General features: G+C 40.2%; 1 protein-coding gene across 2 annotated transcripts in view; it reads left to right on the forward strand.

Moving 5' to 3' along the window:
• The first annotated feature begins 1099 nt into the window (after positions 1-1099).
• RASGEF1A (RasGEF domain family member 1A) overlaps positions 1100-27398 on the forward strand; it is a 155703-nt gene continuing 129404 nt past the window's right edge. Inside the window, exon 1 of one of the 2 annotated variants that reach the window (XM_040071127.1) lies at positions 1100-1674. The gene's annotated coding sequence lies outside the window, so the exon portion shown is untranslated. The remainder of the gene's footprint in view (positions 1675-27398) is intronic. The other variant, XM_040071130.2, reaches the window with a different exon arrangement.

The following is a 27398-nucleotide window of genomic DNA, read 5'->3' on the forward strand; positions in this document are numbered from 1 at the left end:
ATCCCTAGTACCTTTAGCACAGTCAGAATTATAGAGATAATTAAATCAAATGTTAAAAAAAAAAAAAAAAAATCAGAAGAACTCATATCTCATTCTCACAGGACCATCCTTATCCAATAAGACCAGAATGAAAAAAAACACAATCATTTTGTACTCTGCAGAGGGAAACACAGGCAGAGCACCTAATGGATATTTAACTGGTGCAATCATTTGGACTATCCTACATTCAGTTTTCTAATCAAGAATGAATACCTATCTTAGCTCTTTCACCTTTTGCTGTAATTATTTTCCTAGTTTTCTTGGGGAATTTTGAGCCAATTAGTCAGGATTAGGATCATCCACACACAGTCATATTGAGTAATATAAAATATGAAACACCCCGACCCCTTTTAGGCACAGATAAGCTTGACAAATATTCAGAGCATCTGAGCATAGCTTGACACAGAGGCGGTAGTACAAACAATTTAATAAAGGTCATTCAAAAGCCCACAAAAGCCTTCCAGATTTAGCAAACTAGCAAGCCAACAGTGAGAACCTAAACATTTCTTCCACTGCCCTAGTGACACTAAAGTATTTACAGCCCTCACCAACTTCTGTGAAGCTGTCTTCTATTAGCTTTCTAAGAAAATATTTGTATAAACAAACTTACGCATACAAGGGGTGTGAGTGCAATGAAATAGTTAAATCATACTTGGGAGACTAACAGTGATTAGAAACTAGCAGTATTTGCCCAGAGAAATCTTTGCCATTGAGTGCAAGTAACCCACTCTAACTGCTTCCTTCTTCCTCTTGAAAATTATTTTGGGAATCCCCAGGAGGGGTTCTGTCTCTAGCACCAATTTCTGATCTGCAGAGAGATGTCCTGAGATGATAAACCAGAGACTCAGAAATTATCCCTGCCTAGTTCTAGTAGGAGTAACCAAGAAATGTTTCTCTCCCCAACTTATCTTGTGTACAATTTGCGGCTCCAAACATCTTTTCCCGGTTTTTTGGGGGGTTGTGGGGTGGTGGTGGTTTTTTGGTTTTTTTTCCTTTTCTTTTCCTTTGATGCCAGAATTACCGCCCTTACCCTTGGTTTCCCACTCCCAGATAAGCAGCCTATAAAATTGCTGCAAGAAGCCAAGCGCTGCTTTTCACATAGCCGCAGACAGACTTCCTTTACTGAACGTATTCTGCGTAGAGCATCCCCGCCAGCCTCCAAAGGAGAGAGAGGATAATGTAATCGCCGAAATGCCGAGGAGTTCCTCCGAGCACAGACTACGGAGAAGACGGGAGCAGGGAGGCTCTATAACCGGAGAGTGCATCACAAATTGAAAAGTAACTTCGGGGCGGCGCAGGGCTGCGAGGCCGGGCAGCAGGCGGGGAAGGGGAGCCCGCAGCCACATGGTATATTCCTGCCCCCGCCGCTCTCCTCTCTCTCTTCGGGGGCTTCTCCCCGGCCGTGTCCCCCCTCCTGCCGCCGCCTTCGCCTCTCCCCCTGCCGCAGGCTGCAGAATGGGACACGCTGGTTCCCCCGCCAGCCGGCAGCTGTCACACGGCGCAGGCAGCCAGCAGCCGGGGCGAGGAGCGAGCCTACCCTGTCATTTAGGATGACTCACTGGAACCTGGCGTTAATTCCTCTTTTTCTGATAGCGGACGGAGAACGACCAAAAAGCTACACTGGACTAGACCAAGGTAAGAGATTTAAGCGTCTTTTTTTACCCTACAGCCGCCCGGGGCTCCGAGGGTGCCGGGCTGTGTACCGGCGCTAAGCGGAAAGCTGGCACTGGCACGAATGCGGTGGGCGTCTGAACACCTGACATGACATGCCATCAGTGTGTCTCTCCGGTGTTAACCCCGCGTGTACCACCCAGCTACCCCCGGGGGAGAGATGGAAGCTCAAAACGTAACCTAGCGTCCGCATTTTCTCCCCTCGATGCAACTTTTGCGGCCGCGCTGCCACCTGCTCCCGTGGATACAAGAAGCTTCCCACTCTTGCTGAATGATGAGGCTTTTGTGCTGTGCTGCTGGGAATGGGGCGTACCAGGCGTCTGTCATGGACCCCGTGTGGATTCATTCCCATAGCGGTTGTTTCATCACTTTAATGAGTTGAAATTCCACAGCGCACAGAAACGCTCCCCTGTCGTTCCCCCTCTCTCTGAGGGGTTTTCGTATAGATGCGATCCATTTTCGGGCTTTTCCAAAGTACCGCTCGCTGGAAGCACCAGAACGAGTCTGCTGAAGCACAGGCAGTGCTGCGCTACATGTTCCGTCTGCATTCCTCTCTGCTTTTTCTGCTGTGAATCAAAAATTCAGCGTTGCAGGAGGGGTTTTGCAAGGACAGTAAATGTCTCTGGCACAGCAATTTAAAGTAAAGGGAGAAGCTGCTTCTCCCCTTTCTGAAATCCTGGCAAAATATTATTCTTCCATTTTCCGAGAAGGTCCAGTATTTCTAGCAGAGTTATCTAAGCAGGTTTCTGCTGGGGTTGATTGACAGTTTTTAGTTGTGATTTTAATGGAAATCTTTCACTGAATGTCTACAGCTTCATTTCTGTCAATCCAATGCTTTTTAGTAAATGGTTCTCTTTGGAGGGTGACACCTTTAAAATTAACCCAGGATCATCTTATTCTAGATCTATAAACAGTCCTATCATATTTTTCTAGACCCAGCTAATGCACATTGCAGAATCCCACAATCTTACCTTTGGATTTTAAGGGTGTAACTGCAGTAGAAGACATTGGGTTGATTTACAGGGAAGTGTCACAATTGCAACTGAATTTATCTGTGTTTCCTATGCATTATTATGGTATTTCTCTGCAACATCCTACATGTTGTATTTCTTTGGACCTTCTGTGTCCTGGCAAATAGGTTAATTAAGAGTTGACTTTTAAACCCTTTATAAAAAACTGCCCTGACATTACTGCCATGAAAAGGACTCTCTGCTCGAGGAAGACGATAGGTCACACATTGATCACACCCATGGAGGTGACCAAACAGGTACCAGCAATTAACAACAATCACCACTCAGCTTCCCAGCAGCCACCAAGACCCACAATCTGTTGACCCAGCATGAAAATTTTTGGAATGAACTCAACCATGGCACCAATAAACACTCCCCTTAGCTACTACTCCCTCCATGCACACTCTTTTAAAATAGATTAGGGGGGAAAAAAGATTCTTCTTTCAGAGAATTTTCAGGAATTTAGTACAGAGATTCGGGAAGAGGTAGGACAATGTCTTGATGTGTCAGCATGGATTCTACATCATTTCCCATCAGAATACAGTACAATTTTCCACTTGTAAAAGCAGAAAGCATTAACAACATTACATTTTAAGATTATTTCTAGTCATTTGGGTAAGGGCAGAGACTTTGATACTTTTTTTAGAAATTTACTTATTTTTCTTAGCATTTAGATATGGTGCCTGACTGCAAGGGTATCAGATTATTTCCAGGGAAAGTAATTCTAAAGTACAATTCAGACAACAGATCCTTGTGATTCTATTAACAGTTGATAATATTCATGTAACTTATTTTTAAATTAATACCTATTTATTTTACACCAGCTCTTAGTCACTTGCTAGTGAAGCACATGCCATGGTCTCTGGGGTCTGAGCAGCTATTTTTGAGCCTGTCTGGCTAATGTCTAGAATACAAAATTATCTTGTTCATAAGTTGAGCTTTTCTGTGTCATTTTCCTTTCTTCTGAGACGTCAGTATATTATCAATTCTCATTTGGGTGGCTCCTTTCAGGTGGAATCTTAGTCCATTTAAATGCAGACAATTTACTGTGATAACAGTTTATTGTAACTTAGCAACAAGAGCTAAAAATCAAGTTACAGCCATAACACATGCGAACCTTGTAGTGTGCTGCCCTGTGCTCAGCAAATTAAACCCTTGAGATAAATGACATTCTAGACCAGTCAGTTTAATATCATTAGCTGGGCTGGCCAGTTGTTCTAATTACAGAAGCCAAAGACTGCAGGAAGCAGCTGCAAAGTCAGCACATGTGCAAGGAGTTGTTTGTAAAGCAGAAACACATGCTTTGAGTCTTTTTTGTTGCAAGATGAATTATTAAGGAAACGTATGGCATTTAGTATCACTGACATAAAAATTGTCTGGCTGTGGTCCAGGTGGACGGACTTGTACGAGTGGCATGGGGTTATCCACTGGTCTTTCTGTGAAGCTTCATTTCTGGCATAATATTTTCACCAAAATCAACAAACACTTCCAATGCTATTTCTCTATGATCAGACCCTTGGGTCATTCATTACTGGTGAGCTGGGGGGACAGCACAAGGAAAATCAGCACAATGCTACCTACTGTCCTACCCATTTTACTCGAAATAGAGAATCCACTTTGAATGAAGCATGTTCAGGGAGCAATAAGATGCAGAGCTGGTACCCTGGAACTGGGAGGAAACATCCCTAAGACAAAGACATGCTCAACTCTAGAGCTCTGCTTGGGCCTGGAAGATTAAACCAGCCACAAAGCAGCTGAAAGAAGAGTCAGACAGCTGCTCTGGTGGGTGGCAAGGGATCCCCTCAGCTCCGAGTCTCACATCCCTCTTAGCATTTTCACCTCCAGAAACTGAATTTGGGAGAGGCAGGACTTTTGCTGCTGTTAGTTAAGTGGATTGAAGTCTTATAACTGATTTCACTTAGAAAAGAAAAATGTTCAGCTAAATTCATCCCTCAAAAAATCAGCTTGAATAAGTTATTCAGTTCTCTGGTGTGTTTGTATATTTCATTTGAACATAAAGCTCCACCCAAAGATGAAGGGCTCTAAACAAATCAACAAGTTTTACACATCAGGAACAAGCTCTTGATAATAACCTCTAGAAAGGTATCAAATCCATCCCAGATACTTGACAAACCGTATTCTGCACAGGGGCCTGCAAAAATGGATTGTTTCATCTCCTCTGAAACAAACACACTTACCCACTTTCATACTTCTCCATTAATGTCAGTGTAGCTCCAGCTGCAGATGCTGTAGATCTGTTCCCAGCACCCTGAACAGTCACGGCTACCTCCTCCCCAGTGCACAGCACTTTGTTACAAGGTAAGCCAACTGCACCTACGAGTAACACTTTGAACAGTCCTATTAATCACAATGAAGATGGTATTTCAAGCTGAATTTACACAAGCCCTATTTTTAGAATAGGGAACACTTTGCTCTCCACGACCTTCTTTGTATCATGCTCTCATCTTAAATCTAATCTTAGTCTGAGACTGAGGATGTTTTTAGGGGTTAAAGTAAGGCACATATGTGATGTGAAACAGGCATCCAACCCTCAGGATCAGGCATTACCTTTTGAGAAGAGCATTTTTCTTTAGGTGAAGAGGTCTTTGAATTGTAAGATAAGATTATAAGTAGAATATTCTGAATTGGAAGGGACCCATCAGGATCATCAAGTCCAACTCCTGGCCCTGCACAGCACCATCCCCAAGAGTCACACCACATGTGCCTGAGAGTTGCTCAAACGCTCCTTGAGCTCAGCCAGCCTTGGTGCTGTGCCCACTGCCATGGGGAGCCTGTTCCAGTGCCCAGTCCCCCTCTGGGTGAAATACTCTTTCTTAGCATCTTTCAAACACTCTGTAGGTTGGTGATAAATCTTTACCTTCAATTCTTGCATTTTTTCAACAAACTTGACCACACTCTTTTATATTTTCAGTCCAATAGAATTTGAACCTTTGACCACCTGCACTGGTGAGGGGAGCATCCAACCAAAACTTAAAGGAGTAATGTAACAAATGTGTAGTGTATCTCAGTATATACATGTGGAAATAGTGTCAGAATCTAATAGAAATGCAAGGTAATATGCCCAATTTCAATCACAACCGAGATTGTTATTTAAAATAAAATCTGGAAATTTTTGTTTCTCTTTAATGACTATTTTATTAAGACTTATTATTTTTCCATTAAAATCTATATTATTTCTGTCTTTATCTAATCCAGTGGTCTGTATTTTCTCTAAAATAAAACACAGATGATGCAGATTCCAAGGCACCATTTTAGTTCTTTCTTCCTCAAACAAAATAAAAACAATATCGTGCTCATCACAAAGTAGCTTTTCCCATACTCAAGCTTTGTTGAATCATCTGGATTTGTGAAAACTGATGTCTTTCAAAACTCAACCAACAGGAAAATACTTTTTTTCTTCTCTTTCATTTCATTAACATGTGAAAGGTCTTTTCACTCAATATCAGCTTGCTTGTGTTCCTTTGATTGTAATTCAAATCTCAAAAATTATGAGGAAGCTAAGCATGGTAGACACATATTCTCTTCAGGTTTTGAGGCAATTTCATTACTGAGTTGTTGCCTAGTTTAGGAATGCTGTGTTAAAGGCAATCTGTGTGAATAAACTAACAAGTGTCCAAAGGGAAACACTTCAGAGAGCAAAGAGAACACTCTCTAGAGCAGTTCTCCTGAATGACGCTTCTGAAATGGATATTAGACATAATCTGAATTTTCAGTTATACTCAGCAAAGTCTGCATGGCTTTTCCTTCCTAATTCTCCCCCTGTCTTTCCCAACTTTTTCAAGTTAATGGTGTGTGTTTGAGAAAAAATGTTCTTTTTCCTTGGGTCACCAGCAGTGTTGGGTAATGTTTAGTGAAACATGAATCATCCAAGTGATCTGTAGGTTACACAGAGGACAATACCAGGATCCACACGGGGAAGCAACCCGAGTAAAAGCCAAGTAAACTGTTGATTTATAAGGAAGCTTGGAGCCTGGAGCCACACAGTACTTGAAATCATGTAGCAAATGATTTTTTTGTGTGTTGTAGAGATACAGGAGGTTTATTGGACAAGACAATGCATCAAGATGTACAAGAGCACAAAGCAATGGTAACAGAAAATGAGATACATAATTTTCTGTTAAAGACTTCTTTCCAACTTTTGCGATGAAAAGACTCCAGTTTTTTCCTAAGTTGCAAACATTACAGATTCTGTCATGAAACCCCAAAAGATAAAACACTCAAAAAGATAAAACACTCAAAAATCCTATGAAAGAGTGTGCTGTATGCACATACACGTGCATGCGTGACACCATAAAAGTTCCAGATCCTAAAGAAGCCAAAAATCAGCCTCAAAACAGAAACACAAGCACAGCTTTACAAATCACATTTGAGGCAAGGTTCTAGGAAAATAATAAATTTAAATATGCATCCTCACATAAATAGAAAAGAACATGGAGTCTTTGAGCAGAATAGCCTAGGAGTTCCTAAACTCTTATAAACTCTGCCTTCCTCACAACTTTACAATCACTGCTGCATCATGTCTTATACACTGAACATATAATAACCAATAAATGATCCCATAAAACTCCAGGACACAGTTCAGGAGCTCAGGTCAGGGAACACTTAGGCCCCTGCCACGTCAGGACACGGTTCAGGCTTCCTTCCTGGGGACACCACCGGGGTGTGAGCAGCAGAACCATGCCCTGCCCTGCCCTGAGCCACCTGGAACTGTGCACATCCCATCTACTGCTCTTGGAGAGAGAAACAGAACGGAACTGGGCCAGGACAGAGCTAAAATACACAGCCTCTATGTTACCAGGAACTGCAGAAAGCACCTACTATGTTATAGTTGTAAACTTCTTTGTAGCTGGTAACTGATTTGAGAGGAAAGGAAGCAATACAGAAAGCCTTGCGCTTGTAAGAAAGCAAATATTGCAACAGCGAGTTTCTTCAGCAGGGAAATGAAAGAAAGAGTTAATTAAACCCGCTGTCTCTGGTTTGAAATATTAACCTGACAATGGTGTTTATCTCGTGTGAAACAGATTTAATGATTCTATTTACACCTTTACATTTCTCTCATTGTTTTGCTCACTGTCCTCTGTTGCCACTAATATTATTACACTTTCAGTAGTAGTAATAAAACAATTACTGAGCCTCTCTGCTGTTTAATGGGTTTGAAACCTCAGGAGCTGAAAATAATTAAGTTGGATTTTTGTGCTTGCTATGAAGTTTGATATTTGATGAAAGAAAAAAAGGAAAAAAAACCCAAACAGAACTAGCAGAAAGATCCATAAATATTAAAGTCAAATGGGACCACTGAACGAGTCTGACTTCCAGCGTACCACAGCAACCTTGTCATTTGATTCAATTTTACCTGTGTCAAACCTAGTATCTTATATAGGTAAGTCCATTATTATAAAAATACCTTCAGATCTCAAAAATGATAATACGAGCTGCAAATGCAGGGCATTACAGCTGCTGATCACAGGAGAGTGGGATCTGTCTCTTCACACCAGCACCTGGCACCACATTCATCCTGTCTAAACATGGCAATTCAATCTCAAAATGCATTTCTCACAGAAAGATAAAAGAAACTTTAAAAAGAAAGGGATGCTGGTTAGAAGACCTCAGCTAGAATTCAACAGAGATGACAGGCACTTCTACCACTTGTTATTGAAAAAAACAAAACCAAAACTTATCATTTCAGAAGTCTCAGGAAAATTGCAACCACATCACACTACTAATTTTGGGGGTTTCCTGCCTGAATAATGTGCTTTTTCCTCAGTGTTGTTTCTTGGATAACGTAATGGGGAAAGAGGCGTAACTGCTAGGTTTGACATTAATCAAAAGGTTATCAGTGTTGCCCCTCACAAGGTAAATGTAAAGGTTAACTCTGAGCAATTTCTTGCCAAGAGAATGTATAAAGTTGTCTGGAACCAAATGCATACATAACATAAAGGATTAAAAAAAATGGAAGGTTGGCCTAAGAAAGAACAGGACAGAGCAACAACCCTGTGTAGCATTATAGTGGGATTTAAGAGGAAACGCCTCAGTTTCCTCAGCACTCCCTACAGCTGCCTGAAAAATCTGCTTGCAGGTCTACTTCTGCTAATGAATAAAATGAACACAGCTGAGGGGAAAAGGGAGAAATAGAGTACACAGGGGAAATGAAGGAAAGAAATAAGGGAAAGGGAAAAAGAAAAGAAAAGATATAGGTATTTTCTCCATTGTTACTCTCAACATTTCTGACACTTAGAGTGGATTGAGAGATGAACCAATTAAAAAAATAAGGATTAAAATACAAATGGATTAAAAAGAAAACAAATACAAATTACAGAATCATTAAGGTTGGAAAAGACCTCCAAGATCATCAAGTCCAACCTTTGGCCAAACACTACCTTGTCAAATAAACTGTGGCACTGAGTGCCACAGTCAGTCATTCCTTGCATACTTCCAGGGATAGTGACTCTACCACCCCCCTGGGCAGCCCATTCCAATGCCTGACCACCCTTTTGGGGAGCAAAGAAATTCTTCCTGATGTCCAACTTGCCGTGGGTTAGCTTGAGATCATTCTCCTTTGTCCTGTCACTGGTTGTCTGGGAGAAGAGACTCTCCCTGGCTACAGCCTCCTTTCTGGGAGTTGTACGGAGTGATAAGGTCTCCTCTGAGCCTCCTTTTCTCCAGGCTAAACACCCCCAGTTCCCTCAGCTGCTCCTCACAGGACTCATGTTCCAGAGTCTTCACCATCTCCCTTCCCTTTCTCCAGCACCTCAATGTCCTTCTTCTAGTGAGGGCCTCAGAACTGGACGCAAATGGAATGAAACAAAGTTCCAAATGCAGCGTTTAGGTGATGTAACAGATGTCCCCTCCTGGACAGCCAGGGCTGTCCTATGGTCCATTACTGTGGGCAGGAACTGGAACACATGTCTTTAGATCTAAACCTTCTGACAAGGCACCTGCCCCTTCAGCTCCCAGTCCTGGAGCAATGGGAGCAGGGATGATGCCTGCTGGAGGTGAGCTGGGGTCGGGATGGGGGCTGATGCTGTTAGAGTCAAGATACCACTGCAAAGCATGGTTTTCACTCTGACATTAGTTTATTGCATGCTACAAAATCAATTCAACACCTTTCATCGTCCTGCCAATCACTTTCTGAAGCACTGTGGGACTAATGGATTTTCTCTGTGACAGTGGGATAGGGATCATGAATTCTGATCCTTCTGTTGGACAGTTCAGTGCCCACAAATCATCAAGACTGCAGAAGCCACGCTGCATTTTAGTCTCCCATTACCAGTGCACAAGGGTGTCCATGCAGAAGGAAGAGATTATTGTAGATCGTGGAGGTGTGGGACAGTGATTTTTGAGAGGCACAAAAGAAATAAAAGGCCTAGGAACAACCACTGAAATACAAGCAACATGAGGCAAACGTCTCCTTAAAAATACTGAAGAACTGCAGTCTGCTGCAGAAAGAAATCCTGAAGAGCTGTGGCTGCCACTATATCACTAGTATAGAAGCGGAAAGCTGCAGAACTGAGTGGGGATTTGATTTTCACCTGTTGTGACTCAGAGCCATGCTAAATTGTTACATCCTCTTTTCACTGAACATCTTAGATTGCTAGAGCCAAGCTTTCTATGCCAGTTAACCTGCTGGGGATGAAAATGTCTCTGATACTAGCTGAGCATTTCAAGGAAAATCAGAAGAAAAATCATCTGAAAAGCAAACCAATATGTATTGTTTAATCTATCATCAATGTATAGTCACTAAATAACAGCATTGCTTTTATCTTCAGATCTGTACTGTTAATTCACAGTGACTAATATCCCATTCATATAATGCTTCTGGATATGTTTTGACAGCCAGAAAATTGCTCCTCTGCCTGAACTTAGGAAACAATTTATTTTCTAGGGTACAAATGTAAATATAAGGCACAGCAGAAATAGACCAGTCATCCTTTGGTTTATATGAAAAATAGTGTTACATACATATACCCCTCATTAAGAAACCTGCAGTCATGCACGCATGTGAGTATTAAACTGCTTAGAAAGTAGAGCCCAATATTGCTAAAATGTTAATACTGTTATGAGTGCACAAGTGGGACAGGCTCAGAAGAGAAGAATAAACTAAACTTTCTCAAATTACAGGTGGTATGGGTATTGTCCCAGAAATATGGTAGAAGTAGTAAGGAAATTAAGTTTAAGTCCCCCAGTCTGGAATACAGATTGATGTCCTCTAAGTGGTATCTCAGCCTTCTGTAGTGAGTCTTGTGTAATTCTATGTGAGTAAATTCTGTGCTTTCATCACCCACCCCTGAGTTCTGATCACTGCCCAGGGTCTGACTCCAAACTGCCAGCTCTGACCTGGGCCTCTGTGAATATAAATAACCAAATGTCTCCAACAGGCCAGGCAGCAGCTGACTCCAGGGTTTTAAAGGTCAATAATTTGTTTTTAAAAATCAATATATTTGTAACTGGTGCAAAAGCTTCCAGCCTAAAAACGTGCTTAAACGGAAAATCCAACAGGGATTTTTTTCCAAGCCACATGAATTTTAACAATGCTCACACTTGTCAGTTTTCAGATTTTCAGAAGATCTTTTATAAGGGATGGGAAATTCTGAAGATTAAATTCTGCTCCTTTCCAAGAAACCACCACTTCATCAGCCCCTGTTCACAGTTTATCACAGACAATGGATACTATTCAACTGTGATGACTCAGGTACATTGAAACAGGAGAAGTGTGCAAGCAGTAATGAAACAATGGCATTTTGGTGTGTCAAAGGGAAGTGGGCACAATGTGCTTAGCTTCCTTGAAAGGAGCACTTTCTTTTAGCTCACTCTGTTCTCCAGCCACTTCTGTAAAAGTCATCTCTGTTTCAAAAAAAGAAGGGATTGTCTGTAATCCAAGAGAGATGGTTCAAGCTTACACCCTCCCTCTACTTGTATAAATGCTTGTGCAATAAATATCTAAGTGAGTGGAATCACTTGTTCTTCTCCTAGAAACTATTTGTTTGGTAAGCTGTGATACATTTAATTTATTATTTATAGACCTAAGCTCTCACATCATAATGAACCATATCAAGCAGGCTTGAACACTAGTGTTTGAAATAAGCGTGATTGAGACATGCATTGGGTTGAAAAGAATTCAGATAATTTGATTTCACTTTGTGCTCCATCTTTTACTGCGTCCACAAGCAGCAATAAATCAGAACAACTGCTACCTAAAAGAGGCCTTAAAAGAAAGGTTACAGCAGGGTACAGGTCATGCAAGCAACAAGTGCCTACATGAAAATAAGTGTTGCCTTTGGTCAAGATTTTTAGACTCCAGGACAAGCCTCATAATTCCCTTGTAAGAGGGGCTCACAGAAAATAGGCTAGGGAGCAACACAGGACCCACAGGAAATCAGTTTCCTAAAATTAGGCCAGTACTGGTATAAAATTAGATTCAATGTTCTGCTGACCGAACTGAAAAGAGGAGGAGTAATTTTTAATCACAAATTCTTGAGGGTAAAGACGTATCTGGCTGGAAGTCACCAAGTACAGGCCACAAACTTGTACAGTGGTTAGCTCCTTCCTCTTCCCAACACTGCTGAAACTCATTTGAAGTCTGAACACAACCAAAACTTATAAATTAACTACGAGGGACAAATTGTTTCAAGTGAAACCATGCCGCAGTATTTAGATAAATGATTACACTCTATACTTACACAGTATTCAGTATAAGACTTATTTATCTACTATAATTGATTTCTCAATTAAATTGTCTGATGAAATTGCTTTTGTTGGGGGGGCATGGGGGCTGTGAAACTAAAAATAGGAAAAATAACACAAAACCCCCTAACTTTCTTCAGTTCAAATCACCCAAACGTTACAATTATGTTGGTGAATTGGGGATTGTAATTACAAAAAAGCATGAAGTAGCAACCTTGGAACATACTGAAAAACAATCTTGAACAATAACTTTCTAAAATCAATTCTAACCATCTATCGTCTTACAATGCAGCTCTGAGGCTTAGAAATTAAGCTCTGGGGAGAAAGAAACACTGCTTTCTAATAATGAATGGACTGACCTGGTACTACAGAATCACCTGAGCAATACATCTAGACCCAAGCAACCAGAGAGAAGGCAACACAAAAAACAACGCCCACTTCTAGCTTATCAATATTGCAGGACTCTTTCAAAATATTTTATTATAAACTTGTTTGACCTACAGTAATATTATTCTGATCTGCATCCAACTGTATTCCTACCCACACCACTGCTCAGTCCCACTGAGGTCACATCACCTGTGGATCCCTCTCCAGAGGGCTGGGTGCACAGACTGACTCAGGGGGATCTTACTGACTGCAGCCAGCAAATGCATAAATCCAGAACAATGTCCAGAGAGGCACCTACTGCACTAAAAGTCCAGAAAAACCACTTTGTGGATTGCCATAATGTGTAAGGATATTGGAAACTGCCAAGGTTGTAAAGCAGACCTCGACAACTCTGGGACAGACTTTCCCTGTGTACCTGGGGAATGGGCTAACTAGAGCAATGTAGGATTTTGTTGGTTTGCAGACACAGTTACTCCAGAAGCTCAACATGAAATAATCTAGCCCGAATCTATCAAAGACTTGGACCAAAAAAAAAAAAAAAAATTGTCCAATTCCTCCAGTATTTCAGTATAGCAAAACAAAGGCCTACCCAGTATAAAAGTCTAAAAATTACATTCTCTCGGCCATCTAACATCAATACTAGTTCATGGTTAATAAACGACAGGTTAGGAAATAAGCTCCTGGGCTACTGGCCTGGATCAGCCTGGCATGGAGATTCTTAATACTATTGCAAAGACTGCTTAGCTGGAACTGCAAATCGCAAGGAGCGCGACTCCCTCATTGTGCAGAGCTTGTGCAGCACATCAGAAGAAGGTTAATGAATGCCAGGGTGAGAAGCACTAATGAGATAACGAACAGTGCTTTGAAGAGATCTGGCTTTTGGCAGCTAGAGAAACACGTACCTTCTTTACACACGATCACTGACTAGGAACTGAATTCCCAGCCAGGTCTTTACTGAGATGCTGAGTTATGGAGGAACTCCTCCAGCCTGTGCTGCCATTGCTTTTGAGGCTTTACCATACAACTTCAGATCCAAATGAATAATCACATTATTTCCCTTAGCGTTCTCCAGGGGCAATATAATGGGTACTTGCAATGCTGATGCCTTTAAGCTTTCACAGCAAACTTCCCTGTGCAGGCTTATCCCCCGCTGTGTTCCAAATAGCTTATGTGAAACCAGGAACAAGCAACTACTTAGGGAAGGGACGGTCAGTGACAATGGATGCCATAACCAATCCATGCAGTGAAGCAGCACGCCAGGAACAGCACTATATGTACGTGCATTTATTGCAGGTGTGACAGCCTCAGTGAGTAATGAAGTGCTAAAATGCATGCTGGCTTGTCACAAACTGCTGGGAAGCATATTGTTCTCATACGTGCCGGGGGTCTGAAGTGCCAGTTGTGTTTATTTTCTAAAACTTCTCGGGTGAAGAGCTTGGCAATCTGCATGGGGTATTTTGTGGCTGATTAATTTTATAGATAGTGCTAGGTAAGAACCCTCTAACTTACTGCATGCAATAGCAATTTTAATCAAACTCTAGTTGCTTGCTAATTTGGAGACATAGAGTGCCACTTTATTGGCTTCTACAAACTGCTTGCTCTCCCTATATATAAGTAGTTGAGAGAAATCTTCTTGCATACCTGTTTCTTTCCAGAAGAATGGACCTACACAAGGGCTTAACTGCAAACCCCAAGGTTTCGTGCAAAAAGGAACTGAAGAATAACGCAGCTGATAGATTTATGATCCCTTTTTAGGTAACTTCCTAACATGATTGCAACTACAAAAACAAATTTCAAATTTGAAAACAACTGGCAAACTGAAACACAAAATCCAGGATTGACAAAAGTATTACTTGTCATGTAGACTGCTGACCAGGTTGTGGAACTTTACAAAGAATCTAATCCCATAAGTAGGCAGCTAATATTGAAAAATACATGTGGACCTGTGCCTAACCCTTCAAGGAAATGTGGAACTGAATGAGGAGTAGGAAATTCTCTTTCAGCATCACAATCAGCAAATAATACTCTGTGAGTTTCTGGGTCTGCTCCCTTTCCATAATCTACACTTTTCCATAATCTCATTGTGTAAATCAACAAAAGCAGGTTCTGAGCTCCTGTTCACAGTGTGAGAACAGTAACTACACGAATCCAGTGATCTCTGAAAGCCATTCTCCAGAGGGGGATTTCCTATTGTCATCTGAGGCAGCATCTTTGTGCCCAGACTCATTTGAAATTGTCTGTGCTTCAAATCCTACAAAAATTTTATAATTAATAACTTTTCTTAATTCCAGTTTTAGATTCAGTGGCATTTCCCCTATAAGATGTGTACAAACCCATAGATTGTTTCAAGATCAGGGTTTTATCCTCTTAAGTTTGCAAGAGTTCTGGTACCTTTGTTTGTGCTTTAACATTTGCTGCTTTTTCCTAGATGGTACATTATATGTCAGGGACAAAGAATTAGCTTCTCTGAAGGTTTTTATATTTTTTTTTAAATTAGTTTTAAGTTACATTGTCCACTGAGAACACACACATTATGGAGGTGCAGAAGTAGGGAAAAAAAAACCTGTTTCAAACCAGGACAATGGAGATCTTTGAAAACTCGATGACTACACAACACACATAAATGAATAACTATTTCTGTGACTATTTTTCTTATTACTGGGTACTCAAATAGCAGCCTTGAAATAAAACTTTAAAACTCAGAAAACCCTACTAACAGCAAAGGACTAACTTTCTTGATCGGTCCTACAGAAAGAAATGGGAAAAAAACCTTGTTCTCATTAAAACCTATAGATATAGCTCAGTAACTAAACTATACAACCTCTGACAAAATTACAGTTTTCTGAGTTCCATGTCTTTCCCTAACCTAGAGCATATGATTCCATGGAGAGTGTACATATCATGACATTGCCTTAGACACACACTGGCTGATCTTCCCTTACAGCTCCTAGGGCAGAGGCAGCACAGAGATTCCCATGCAAACACAGAGGTTGTGCCAGCCTGTGACACCCACCACAGATGTTTTCAGTAATTTTGTACTAAATTCCTGCAAAGGACTGCAGGCTCCGAGGGGCTCGAACCCAGCCCTCTCAAACGGATTCATACTGTCGTTCATACTAGCTATTTTTTGCTTTAAAAACACAGGTAGAAAATCAAGTCATCAAGTTGAACGTGTATTTGCTGGCTTTATCTCAGCCCTTCTTACACGTGCATTGTCTGTGATAATCCAATTAGGCTCTTTTGAGACTTGATACCATCTGTTGGAATCACTGGCAGCCCAGCAGTGCCTCAGTCCCTCAGTGGGTTTCACATTTTACCTCTCAGAACTCCCAAACACCCTCCCCAGTGCCAGAATGAAACAGAAAAGAGAAAAGCTTTAGTCCTTTTCTATTGTGAAATGAGGAATAAGAGTCAAAGCACGGTTGTGTATGTGTAAAGTCAATTCTTGCGTTTCCACACTCGCCGCACTTTTTTTCTGATTTTACCTTGAAGAGATGAAGGTTTTCTGTTGCCATAACGACCATGCTAACAAATAGCAGCATAGCTTTTACACAAATGATGTGATTGTCAGGATTTGGAGATAGTCTAACAGGCTTTTTATTAGATCCCCCCAACTACACACTTTTTGGCTAAAGCAAATATGTCACTTTTTTTTTCTGTATTCCATATTCTCACTTCACAACAGCAAAGGTTTTTGTTTACATAGGATATACCTTTACCAAGAGCTTATAAATTTGATATGCCTTTCATGCCTTCGGAAGGCATCACGTGATTGCAGCATCCTTTAAAAGGCATAAACTGATTTGCATAAATGCCTCTCTCAGTGAGCTAACTGGGGGGCTATAAATACAGCTCCTGTCTTCAGGATTACTTAGCAATTTTGTTGCTCTGAAGGGGAAAAAAAAAAAGCTGAGGAAAGGATAATCTTCACCATCAGACGCAAACGAGGAGAGATCGTTCTGTAAATCATCCAAAAATTAATGATGAATCTGTTGCTTCCTTTAAAAAGCAAGGATTTATAAAAGCCAAATTCTGCAGTCTTCAACACCTGAACATTTCCATTGCATGTGTTTAGAATAAATTACTGATAGTCCACTACAACAAATATTAACTTTGGCAGATTTTACGTCTAGAGAGAGCAAATTTTGGTTTTAGCTGAAGTGCAATAGGAATAACAGTTTGCACTTCTTTGGTCCCTTTCATCTTCATACTTTCCTTCAAAGCACTGCAAGTATCAGATATCAAATAGCAAGTATTAATTGGAAATATGGCCACAATTTAAGGATTCCACCTCAAAGGGGATGGGAAATGTCTGGGGCATAGCAAAGCATAGACCATGGTAAACAAGAAGAGATGATTAGCTATTCTGAACACCTAAGCACTTGCTCAGCCTTTTATAAGCCAAAGAAGACAAATAAAGTTCCCCAAACAATGTCATATTAAAAAATTTATGGGTCTATTGAAATACAACCACAGTGTATTTGTACAGACGTTTGCCGAAAAAACAACCACAAAGTTTAGCTGGCTGAAGTATCTTTTCTGAATTCACATCTCATCTCCTCGGCCAAAGCAATGACTTAGCTCCTGCATTAAATTTACTTTTCACTTCACACAGCTATTATACTAGCTCAAAAAATGGCTTTCTTCCAAACTCTTAACTAACACCACGTCAAAAACTGTTCAATAGAATTGCTCTCTCATGACACCCAGCAGCCAGGATTTTAGACTCTAGTTACACATTTCCACTTCACTGCCCGCTCCTGCCTGAAGAAGATACTACAGTTCCGAGACACAAATATACAGCAAATAGAGTAGGTAAATTGAATTAAATTAAGTCCTATTTATACTTATTTTGTATCAAGTAAATGCAGAGAGGAAGGGTCTACTCTTGTTACATACAATTTCATTTTAGCCCTACAATAAATCCTGTCTCCATTGGGCTCCTTTCATCCATATCTGGTTGTTATGGTGAAACAAACAAGCCATAGATAAACTTCTGTTCAGCTGTTTTAGCCCACTTTCCTCATTTTTACACACGTGCTACAGATCCAAGATGAAACAGGTGTCACCCTGGTTTTTCTGAGTTTTTTAAAGCCTTTTGATTGTTCATGAGATAGAGTCAGACTTTTTAGCTTCTGTACAATATTAGTAGCAGTTTCTGCCTTTTCTCACACATGTAACAAACAAATCCTTTGTTTTTCATTCTCTGTCCTTTGTTTGCATATTTCTAACCTGAAAACAATTGTAACTGACAGTTGGTCTGGCCATCCGGCTGGGAGGTGATAACTCCAGAAGCCAGACCCACAAATGTATAAAAAGTAAGAAATAAACAGGCAGGGCGGCTCTCAGCCTTGGCTCAGCCTTGGGCTCTCTCAGAGGAACGTCTCTGCCCTGCGAAATCTCTCATCTCCGTGTGATTGCTTTGCATGTCCCGATCACAAACAGGTGCTGCTAGGAAGACTAATTTCTGAGAGTTTTCTCATTCCTGCCCCTATTAGCCTCCCAAGACTCTAAAGGGTTAGAAAAATCAGCTTCAACAGTTTGAAAATTTTAGCAGCAAATATTCCTTGCTGACAAATAGAAAAGGAGCCACCAGGGTAATTTTCCTTTTTTTATGTCTTTGCAAGCTGGATCACCCTGCTAGGATAAGCATATGCTTATTTCACCTACCTTTAAAGCTGACCGAGCTCTTTATATGTTTTATGTGTCTCTGGTAGGCAGCACCTTGGAGAGCCTGAATGAGCCAATCACGCTCTGTGCTTACTTCCATTGGGATTTCTCTCCCAATATATTCTAATTATGCCTAAAACATTTATAGAACAGCTTCCAATTTAAAAAAAGAACTCACAAGCCTAATAGACCATAGAGCAGATTCACTGCACCTACCTCAGGCACACAGAGCAGTTTGACAGCTTTCACTTCTACCACAATACACATTTTCAAGGTTTCTGTGAACAAAAGAAAATATGCCCACCTAACACTTCAAAGAGAATTTAGATAGATATAAATTAGGCTATAACTGTATAATATGGGGTGATATTCTGACTATAAGGACTAAAACCTACTAAGGTTTTGTAAAATCTGTCAAATGGATGTTAAACCTCCATCAGTTTAAGCAGTATTGATTTTACATCTTATTAACAGTAGCTTTCACAGAGTAGCATTCTTCACCAGGGTTGCTATAAAGTTTGGGGTTTTTTTTATTTTCTTCATTTAAAGAAATTGGAACTTCTCATAAAGACATTAAATAGAAAAAGACTGAACTTCTTCCAGCCAAGAATGAACATTTTGATTTATAATAAAATGTGCTCCACCTCCACAATAGTAGGCCAGGGTAGATAAGTGGGATAGGCGAGTCTCTATTTCAAAGCCCTAAGAAATATCTCTGGAAACCACATTGCCTGTTTTCAGGAAAGTTCCCTTCCTAATACAACAAGTGTGAGAGCTTTGCTGCCTGTGCCTCAGTGCTGCATGGTTCAGGTTTAACTGTGGTGGGCACTAGATGCAGCACTTTCCTTGGGTTTCCTAGGAGTTCTAGATGGTACACAGCCTGGTTTGAGGGAGAGCTGGGATGAGTCTGGAGTGATATGGCTCTAGGTTTTCACCTCTATTTACTTCACACATATTGGAATTGCAAGGCAAGTGTCTGAAATAAAAGCAGGGGGGCAGACATATTCAGCATATGCAATAAAAACCGTTTTCCTGCAGCTGCTTTTTCTTCCATACCTGACAGGTCACAGGCAGACAATCTCATGCCAGAGTTGCAAGCAAGACCTAAATAGTCAGGCTTTCAAAGTTCAAGCAGAATATCATACATTGAGTAACTCAGAGACCTTGGCAGAAGAACATCAGAACTAATCCACAGGAGGACTAAAAGTGTGGCTTGACAAAAAGTTATTCTTTAGATGTACTGTGCTCTGCCCATGCCACACAGTGTAACGCTATGCAGAGACACCCAAACTAACCTAAGCATGCCAGCTAATAAATAAGCTGAAGTGCCTTAATTACTTCTCCATCCAAGTTCATGAATTCTTTTGAGAAACATCTTGCTGAAATAGTAAGTATAGGCATCTCTACATGACACTTAATTACATCCCAAAGATTTAGAGCAGCAGGCAGCTTTGGCAGATTTCAGATTTTAAGAAAAATGAAAAAAAAAAAAAAAAAAAAAAAAAAAAAAAAAAAAAAGGCCCTTTGACTTCTGTAACTAACTGCCTGCCCACTGCATCAAATCACACTCTATATGAGAAGTCAGTTAGTATTGGGTTTTTTTATTTATTTGAGAAGTGCTCTTTTGGTAATTAAGTAAAAGTGCACATGTGGCGCATTCAAGGAATTTTTATTGAGCTTGAGAAAGAAGCCAGGCTAATACAGCCATGGAAATTGAACCAATCCATTAAAGCAGAGACAAGTATAGCACGGATAGCAGAAGTGCAAGCTGCCTCCACAGCTCTGACTGCCAAATTACATCAGTCACAGCCACGAGGGGATGGATTTGGGCATAAGGGCAGCACTGCACCTCTCCAGCCATACAAAACTGGGCCTTACCGAGTGCTTGGCAGGGAGTGCCAGCTGCATGGCGAGGGCAGCTGCCCACAAGCCGTCAGGTAGACCCATCACCTGAACACAAAGAGCCAAACAGATGACAGACAGCAACAAATTTTTGTCATAATAACCACAGGAAAAAAAAGATTCTTCGTGCCGTTACTAATACTGTGAGCCCTTTTGTTTTGTTACACCCTAAGAGAGATGCTGGCCCCCAGTTTCATAGTTTGTTGGCGATATGTGGAAAGCAGAACTTTATTCAACCATGCACAGCCCTGACCTTTGCTACTGTAGTTTTCTGCTGAGAATCTTTAAAAGACATTGCCCCAGTTCAATACTGCTACTGCCCAACTTCTGTTGCTCTCGTTTCTGTGCCAAGAGAAAGGAAATCACCATCAATGTTGCTTGTCTTCCTGCTATCTCAACATACACAGAATGCAAGACCTTTTGCAGAGGACAGCAGTAATATGCCAACAGAGAGAAATCTGAACACTAGATTCTTTACCATTCTAGCTCCTTTTACATACAACTGATATTCCTGAGTTGTGTAAACAGTGGTATTAAGGCCCTTCCTGGAAGCCATGAAATAATGCAGTCATTTTGGTGGATTCAGAAGTGAAAGTCGAAAGGAGACAACTCTACACCACCCCACCATGGTCCATCTCTCTCCCATATGCAAAATTCTGCTGACAGTTACACCCTAAAGCACATTCTGATGCTCACCAGCAGGAAGCAGCGTGGGTAGGGGGGGCTGGAGGGGCTTGGTGGGGAAGAGAAGAACAGGAGCAACAGGGGCAACAAGAACAGCTGCAGTATTTGCATCACACTCTCAAGACCTGGGTTCAAGTCCCACCCTTGTGACCCTGGGCAAAATGTACCCAAGCTGGGCCTGACATGCGCCGAAATTCTGCTCTTTAAGCTAAAATCAGTCACTACTGTACAAGCTTCAATGTAGCCAGATTGAGCCACTGGTCAGAAAGGAAGACAACACAGAGAGAAGGGCAGTCTAGAAATTATTGCAAGGCCTTTGTTCAGGCTGGAATGTTTTGGGGGTTTTGTAGTGCGTACAAACTGCCAGGAGCTCCAGAGAAGTTTAGAAAGAGTAAGCATGAGGGAGGAGAGCTGATGGTTTTAATTTAAGACTCCTGCCTACTCAAAGTAACAAACAGTAGAGAAGTCATTGCTCAACACAGGAGACAAGTGTAACAGCTGTAACCTAAGGGTAGGTCAGAAAAGCCATCGTTGCTGGGTTTTGAGGTTTTTTTCCTCTCCAGGAGAAAAAAGGAGTAAAAAGATAAAGAATAATCCTTGAGAAGGTTATCAAGAAAGTGGAGCCAGACTCTTTACTGTGGTACTGGATGTGACTCAATGGATATAATTTGGAAAAAACAAAAAAAGAATTTCAGACTAGGTATAAAGAACAACTTTTATCATGAAGGTGGCCAAGCAGTGGAATAGGCTGCCCAGAGAGGTTTTGCCATCACCCTTCTTTCAGGTTTTCAAGACCAGATCAAATAAAGCTCTGAAGAACCTGGTGTGTTCCAACAACTGACTCTGAGTTGAGCTGGAGTTTGAACTAGAGACCCTGTGAGGTTCCTTCCAATGTGATTTATCCTATGATCCCGGGATCTGCCAAAAATAACCCAGAGATAATTATAGAAAAACAATCCATACATAGGAAAAATCAATGAATAATTCAGGCAAAGGGGAGAAGGCATGTATAAAACAGAGAGGAAAGCCTTACGCATAACTTTCAGATGCATTTGGAGACATGTTAACTTCGCTTTTGCAATGTATAAAAGTTTCTATTTAGAGAAAAAATGCTACCATATTTGTGAAGGAAATAAAACTAAAGTACTTCCTCATCAAAACTGTCCCACTACAATACAAAGTAGAGTGTTTATGATGAATATTATTTTTACCGAGATCATTTTTACTTCTTTCACAAGAGAGCAGCATTTATTTTATTTCAGGGGAAACTGACTAAACCAAATGGACAGTAGAAATCTTCACCCTATGTCAGCAGGGAGCAAAATCTAGGAAAACTCTTCTCCTTTTCATTCCTTAAAACTTTAGTAGCTATTCTCCCCCCTTACAATATTCACCAGCTTTATTTTTTTTCCCTTTATCTCTCTCAGTCAGTGGGTAAAAGGCAAGATGCACATTATTGTCCTGTGATTCATCCTGAATACAAAACTACCCTTTTTGTATGACATGTGGTGTTAATCACCATCTTCCTGTCACTTGATGTCAGAGTTGGCAATTTTCTAGCATCTTCACTGGGTGGCCACGTGTACATCATTTCCCATTTCTTTGCTGCATCCAAGTCTGGGGAGCAAATGCAATTAAACCCATCTAGTTCAAGAGGAGCTTTTTTTCTTTTTTACATATTCAGAACCTGCCTCATGTTTAGACAGTGTCAGATTAAATTACTTTCAGTCCCAGTGAATATAAATCAACATATCTTTTAATACACCAGTTTTTCATTTGTTTTTCTTCATCCATGCCAGTGTACTCCTCTAAGCTATTTATTTGTTTGAGGGGAAAGCCAAGTACATTTTTCCATCCCTGCCAGTAAGCTGATTGTTCTTTGGCTCAAGCTGCTCAGTATATTCCAGACTAGAGAAGGGAAGTTACTTGTCCTCAACAGCTTGGCAGCGTTCTGATATGTTAAACAGATGCTTGTGTTTTACACCCAATTCATAATTACTTACCACTGGTGGACTTAAAGATCTTACACGTTAACTCTTCTTGTCTCCCAGGGGTCAAGATGAGCATTAAAACACCTCATTTGTTTCCCTGCTGTGTCTGTGCTTTGTGTTAATTCAATTGGTATAATTCTATTAGTATATTCTAAACTTTGTTTAGCTCAAGTTGCAGCATTAGGATTTGCATGGGATTCTTGGAGCAGGTCCTTCTGAGTACCTAAGCTTTTGCAGACAATTCCACTGCTAAGCTCTTTGTGTCAGTTCTCACCAGGAATCAAACTCAAGAAGAGCTGTGAAAACTGCAAACAAGTAACAGCAATATATAACGAATTTGAAAGGAAATGCTCAGTATCATAAAAGTATTTAGTTCTTGGACAACTGTCTATGAAGTGGACAGTTCAAAATTCCCTTTTGCAATTCTACAGCTTATGCATATCAGTCTCCCTGTAGCACCAAGGGTAAACGGAAAACATGTTTTGAGTTGATAAAGACTTTCTTAAAAGAAACCCTAACTTCTAGAGGTGTGTGATCTTAGGAATGATCTTTTTGCCACCCATTCACTCATTCCCTAATAACAACCACCTCACTGCATCCTCCACACCTACACCATGCTTTTTAATCAATTTACAGACCATTCACTCAAGATGAATAACAATTAAAACAGCTACCCCATACTAGAACGTTTCAGCCTGGAAAGTGATAAAATTACGCTACACAGAACAATGTGAGCATGGGAAAGATTTGCATAAACACTAATGCACAACTACTGTAGTAAAGCATCCATCATAACATATAACAGAAAGGATGTTTTCATTTATCAAGGTTAGATCATAATCCCAGTTGTTACAACATTACCTCATATAGAGAAGCTAACATGAGAAATTCAGATTTTGGATATTGTTGATAATCAAGGAGCAGAGCAAAAAGATAATATGAAGGAGCCTGAGGAGAAAAAGGAACGCACGAATAAAAGATGGTATAACAGAGCCAGAAAAACAGAACATAAGCATTATTTGAATAAGACAAAAAATGTATACTTGGTAGTAAAAATTTACTAATTTCTAACAAAACCCCTCTAGTTAAAAAATAAATATGATTCTGTAGAAAAAAACTTTTAAATTTAGTAATAATGTTGTATAGTAGTATCCCTAATAATAGAAACTGTGATTTTAATAAGAACCAGAAGATCTTTATTCTCAGATAAATGTGGATTTTTCTACATGATTTCACATTTAACCTACTCAGCAAAATAAATCACAGAAGGTCAATGTAGAAAAGAAAGAATAATTTAGGTCAAAAAATGTATTTATAATATCAAAAGAAAATACATCAACACAAGTAACAGAAAAATATACACTGTTCTCAAATTATAATTGCGTTCAATGGCACCCAGACAAAAGTTACAGGTGGATCCTAAATAATAAACAAGGACATAAAACACTTATGCATGCAACAAAATTTTAGAAGACAAGCAGCTTGTTGCTTTAGAATTGAACAGCATGGGTTATGATATAAAATGGTTGCCAGCAATATCCTTGGTTTGAAACTGAAGCGTAGTTTGTGCACTGAGGTTGCTGCGTCACAAGAATCTGCCCGGTTTCTGTGTGGATTTGTGAGATTGCTCCCGTAGGTGTCACGGGAGAAATACGTAACACGGATTTTGTCCGCACCTCTGTGGAGGGCCAGCTGTTGGGGAGGAGGCCAAGGCAGCAGGGCAGGAGGCAGGATTTGATGGAACCCTGGCTCACTTGTTCTCTGTACCGATGAGCGCCTCTGCTCTGAGCAGTTTTACAAGCACTCAATTATTGAGGGAAAGAAAAAAATTCTCCAAATGCATTTTGGAGCCACCAGAAAGAAGAGAGTATCTTTTATTTGGAAAACTAAGAAGACTCAGATTGTGCCATCTGGCTTGGATGCACATGGTATGACCAAGGGATGATTTTTGCATGGATCTATAAAACTTTAAGCAACAGGAAGATTAAGGTCACCAGCGTTGTTCTCTATGTAAAAATACAAGAAGAGTGTTTCCCTTGAAATCATTAGTTAAAACAAAGAGAGGCTTTTCATTCAACCTGTTTGGACCCTAGAATTCACTGACACAGGATGAGGCAATCAGGAGGGGAAAGAATTTTATACTGGCTGACCACATTTACACATTTGTCACCCTCCATCCCGGCCTTAGTGAACAAATAGAAAAAATTATTTGTTGAGAGAGATGCAAAAACCCTGTTACTGCTACATAAATAATTCAGGTTTGAGGTCCCATCCACCATTTTTATTGTTCAGCTATGTGCTGCAAAACAGCCTAATGTGCTTCTTTTGTACCTACATTCAATCCAGAAGCCTTAACACCCATGCACACAAGATGTTATAACACAAAATTTTCTGTGTTGGTTTGCTGAAGATGTATTAGCCTTGTATTTAATATTATTTTTTGAAATCTGCCATCCAATAGGCCTTTGGAAAAGCCACTGCCAGCTTTTCATTACTGCTATTTAATGTCTTTCCATAGAAGCATGATCTCCTATTTTATAACTGTCAAATGGGTAAGGAAAATAAGCAGGAATCTTGTTCATACACGTTGATCTCCACATTTCAGTGTAGGCAGTGTGTTCCAGCAAGATACTCTGGACAAGGGATTATAGTCATTATGTTTTTTAGCGGTTTCATTCATATGACACCTCTTTTAAAATGTACCTGCATAGTGTTAATTGTACATTGAAAAAATGTTGAGAACATACGTTTACGTAGAAGTAGCAAATTAAATATTAAATCCAAACCCAAAGGGTCTGTATCAGATTTTGTATGCCAGCGGCTTCAAACCTTCATATTTGCTCTTCCAAAAATATTATTTATGGTGTCAGAAAAGGCTGCGTGAATCCAAGGCTCAAAAACTCGCATTAGCACTTGAATTTATTCACAATTAAATTCAGCAAAGTGAATCATTCACCATGTTTCCAGCAATTTGTGTTATTCCAAAAATCTAAACTACACAGAATTTATACTTTTAGTTGGTTCTCTAATCTCTCTAACCTGCCTCTGCCTGCAACTAAACCATACCTCACTTTCACTTATCTCACTTTTAACATAGCCAGGATAAAATTGCCTCAGCATTAAGAAGCAGAAAACCAATTCCCATATTCGAGGAAACTGTAATTTGGAAAGATAAAGAATCAGGGGTCTCCTGGTTATCAAAATCCCTGAATAATTTCAAAACTGTAGGTCACAGCTAGATCAGGCAGTGTCCTGGTTGGACTGCAGTTTGGTTGCTCTGGCTTTCCCCTTTTGCAGTTTTGTTTAAGTTGGGTACCACCCCAGGTAAAGCCACACTTGTTTTTTAAGCTGCCCTTGGTCCCGCTCTGTTGCCAATTCCTTCCTGACCTATGTCAAGCCCTGTAATTTCCCACCAATACTTACATCACCCGTTACTCCACCAGAAACAGCAATACTGGGAATGCTGACCCATGAAGAACACCATATGGCTGCAGATGTTCCCAGGTGCCATGATGTCTGAGCCACCTTACAGCGAGCCAGATGTCATGGTAATTAAACCTGGATGCCATCCAGAGGCTACTGTAGAGCACACTTCCAAAATTCTTCAATATGTACAGATATAATAATTTTATCAATAATTAACTTCAGGAAAAAAGACTTAATGAGAGTTACAGCAACAGAAACAAATATAATCTAGGATGTGTATTTACAGAGAGAACTATGGGTCATCCCCCCACACACATTGTCGGTCTCATTCCTGTCCAGATATTCTCTAACCAACTATAGTGCAGAGAACTGTCATGAAGGTACATTTATTTTCACTCATCCTTTACTCATTGAATTCCAGCTTTTTTTTTGCCAATAAGAAAGCTCAAAAATAATTATCACCACCAGTATGAACATTTATGCTTCATTGCACAAACATTTGTGCTGAACAAACCTCAAAGGGGTATGTCCTTTACCAAAGCAATCTCATAAAAAAATTTAAATGCATATTCAAAGGCAAACTTTTCTTAATATTTCTCCCTTAGCTCTGGGAGCACAGAAGGCACATTATCCAGAACTTTCAGTGAAGCATTTTTATGACCATCAAATTAAATGAAAAATATTGTGAAGTGAAAGACCTGTACAGCAGATCACAGGTCTGACAAAAGCGCAATACACTAGCCAAACTTTTTTTTATTCTTACAAAAGTCAAGACATATCTTCTTTGCATGCTCTAGAGAAAGTATGCTTATTGATTATCAGTACATCTCCTTGAAGTTTAAAATTACTGAAATTTTCTTCATTACAGAACATTTTTATCTCCAACACCCTCAATAGATACCGTCCAAATGGATGT

The sequence above is a fragment of the Hirundo rustica genome, chromosome 8 (genome assembly GCF_015227805.2).
Source record: "Hirundo rustica isolate bHirRus1 chromosome 8, bHirRus1.pri.v3, whole genome shotgun sequence".
Taxonomy (NCBI): domain Eukaryota; kingdom Metazoa; phylum Chordata; class Aves; order Passeriformes; family Hirundinidae; genus Hirundo; species Hirundo rustica.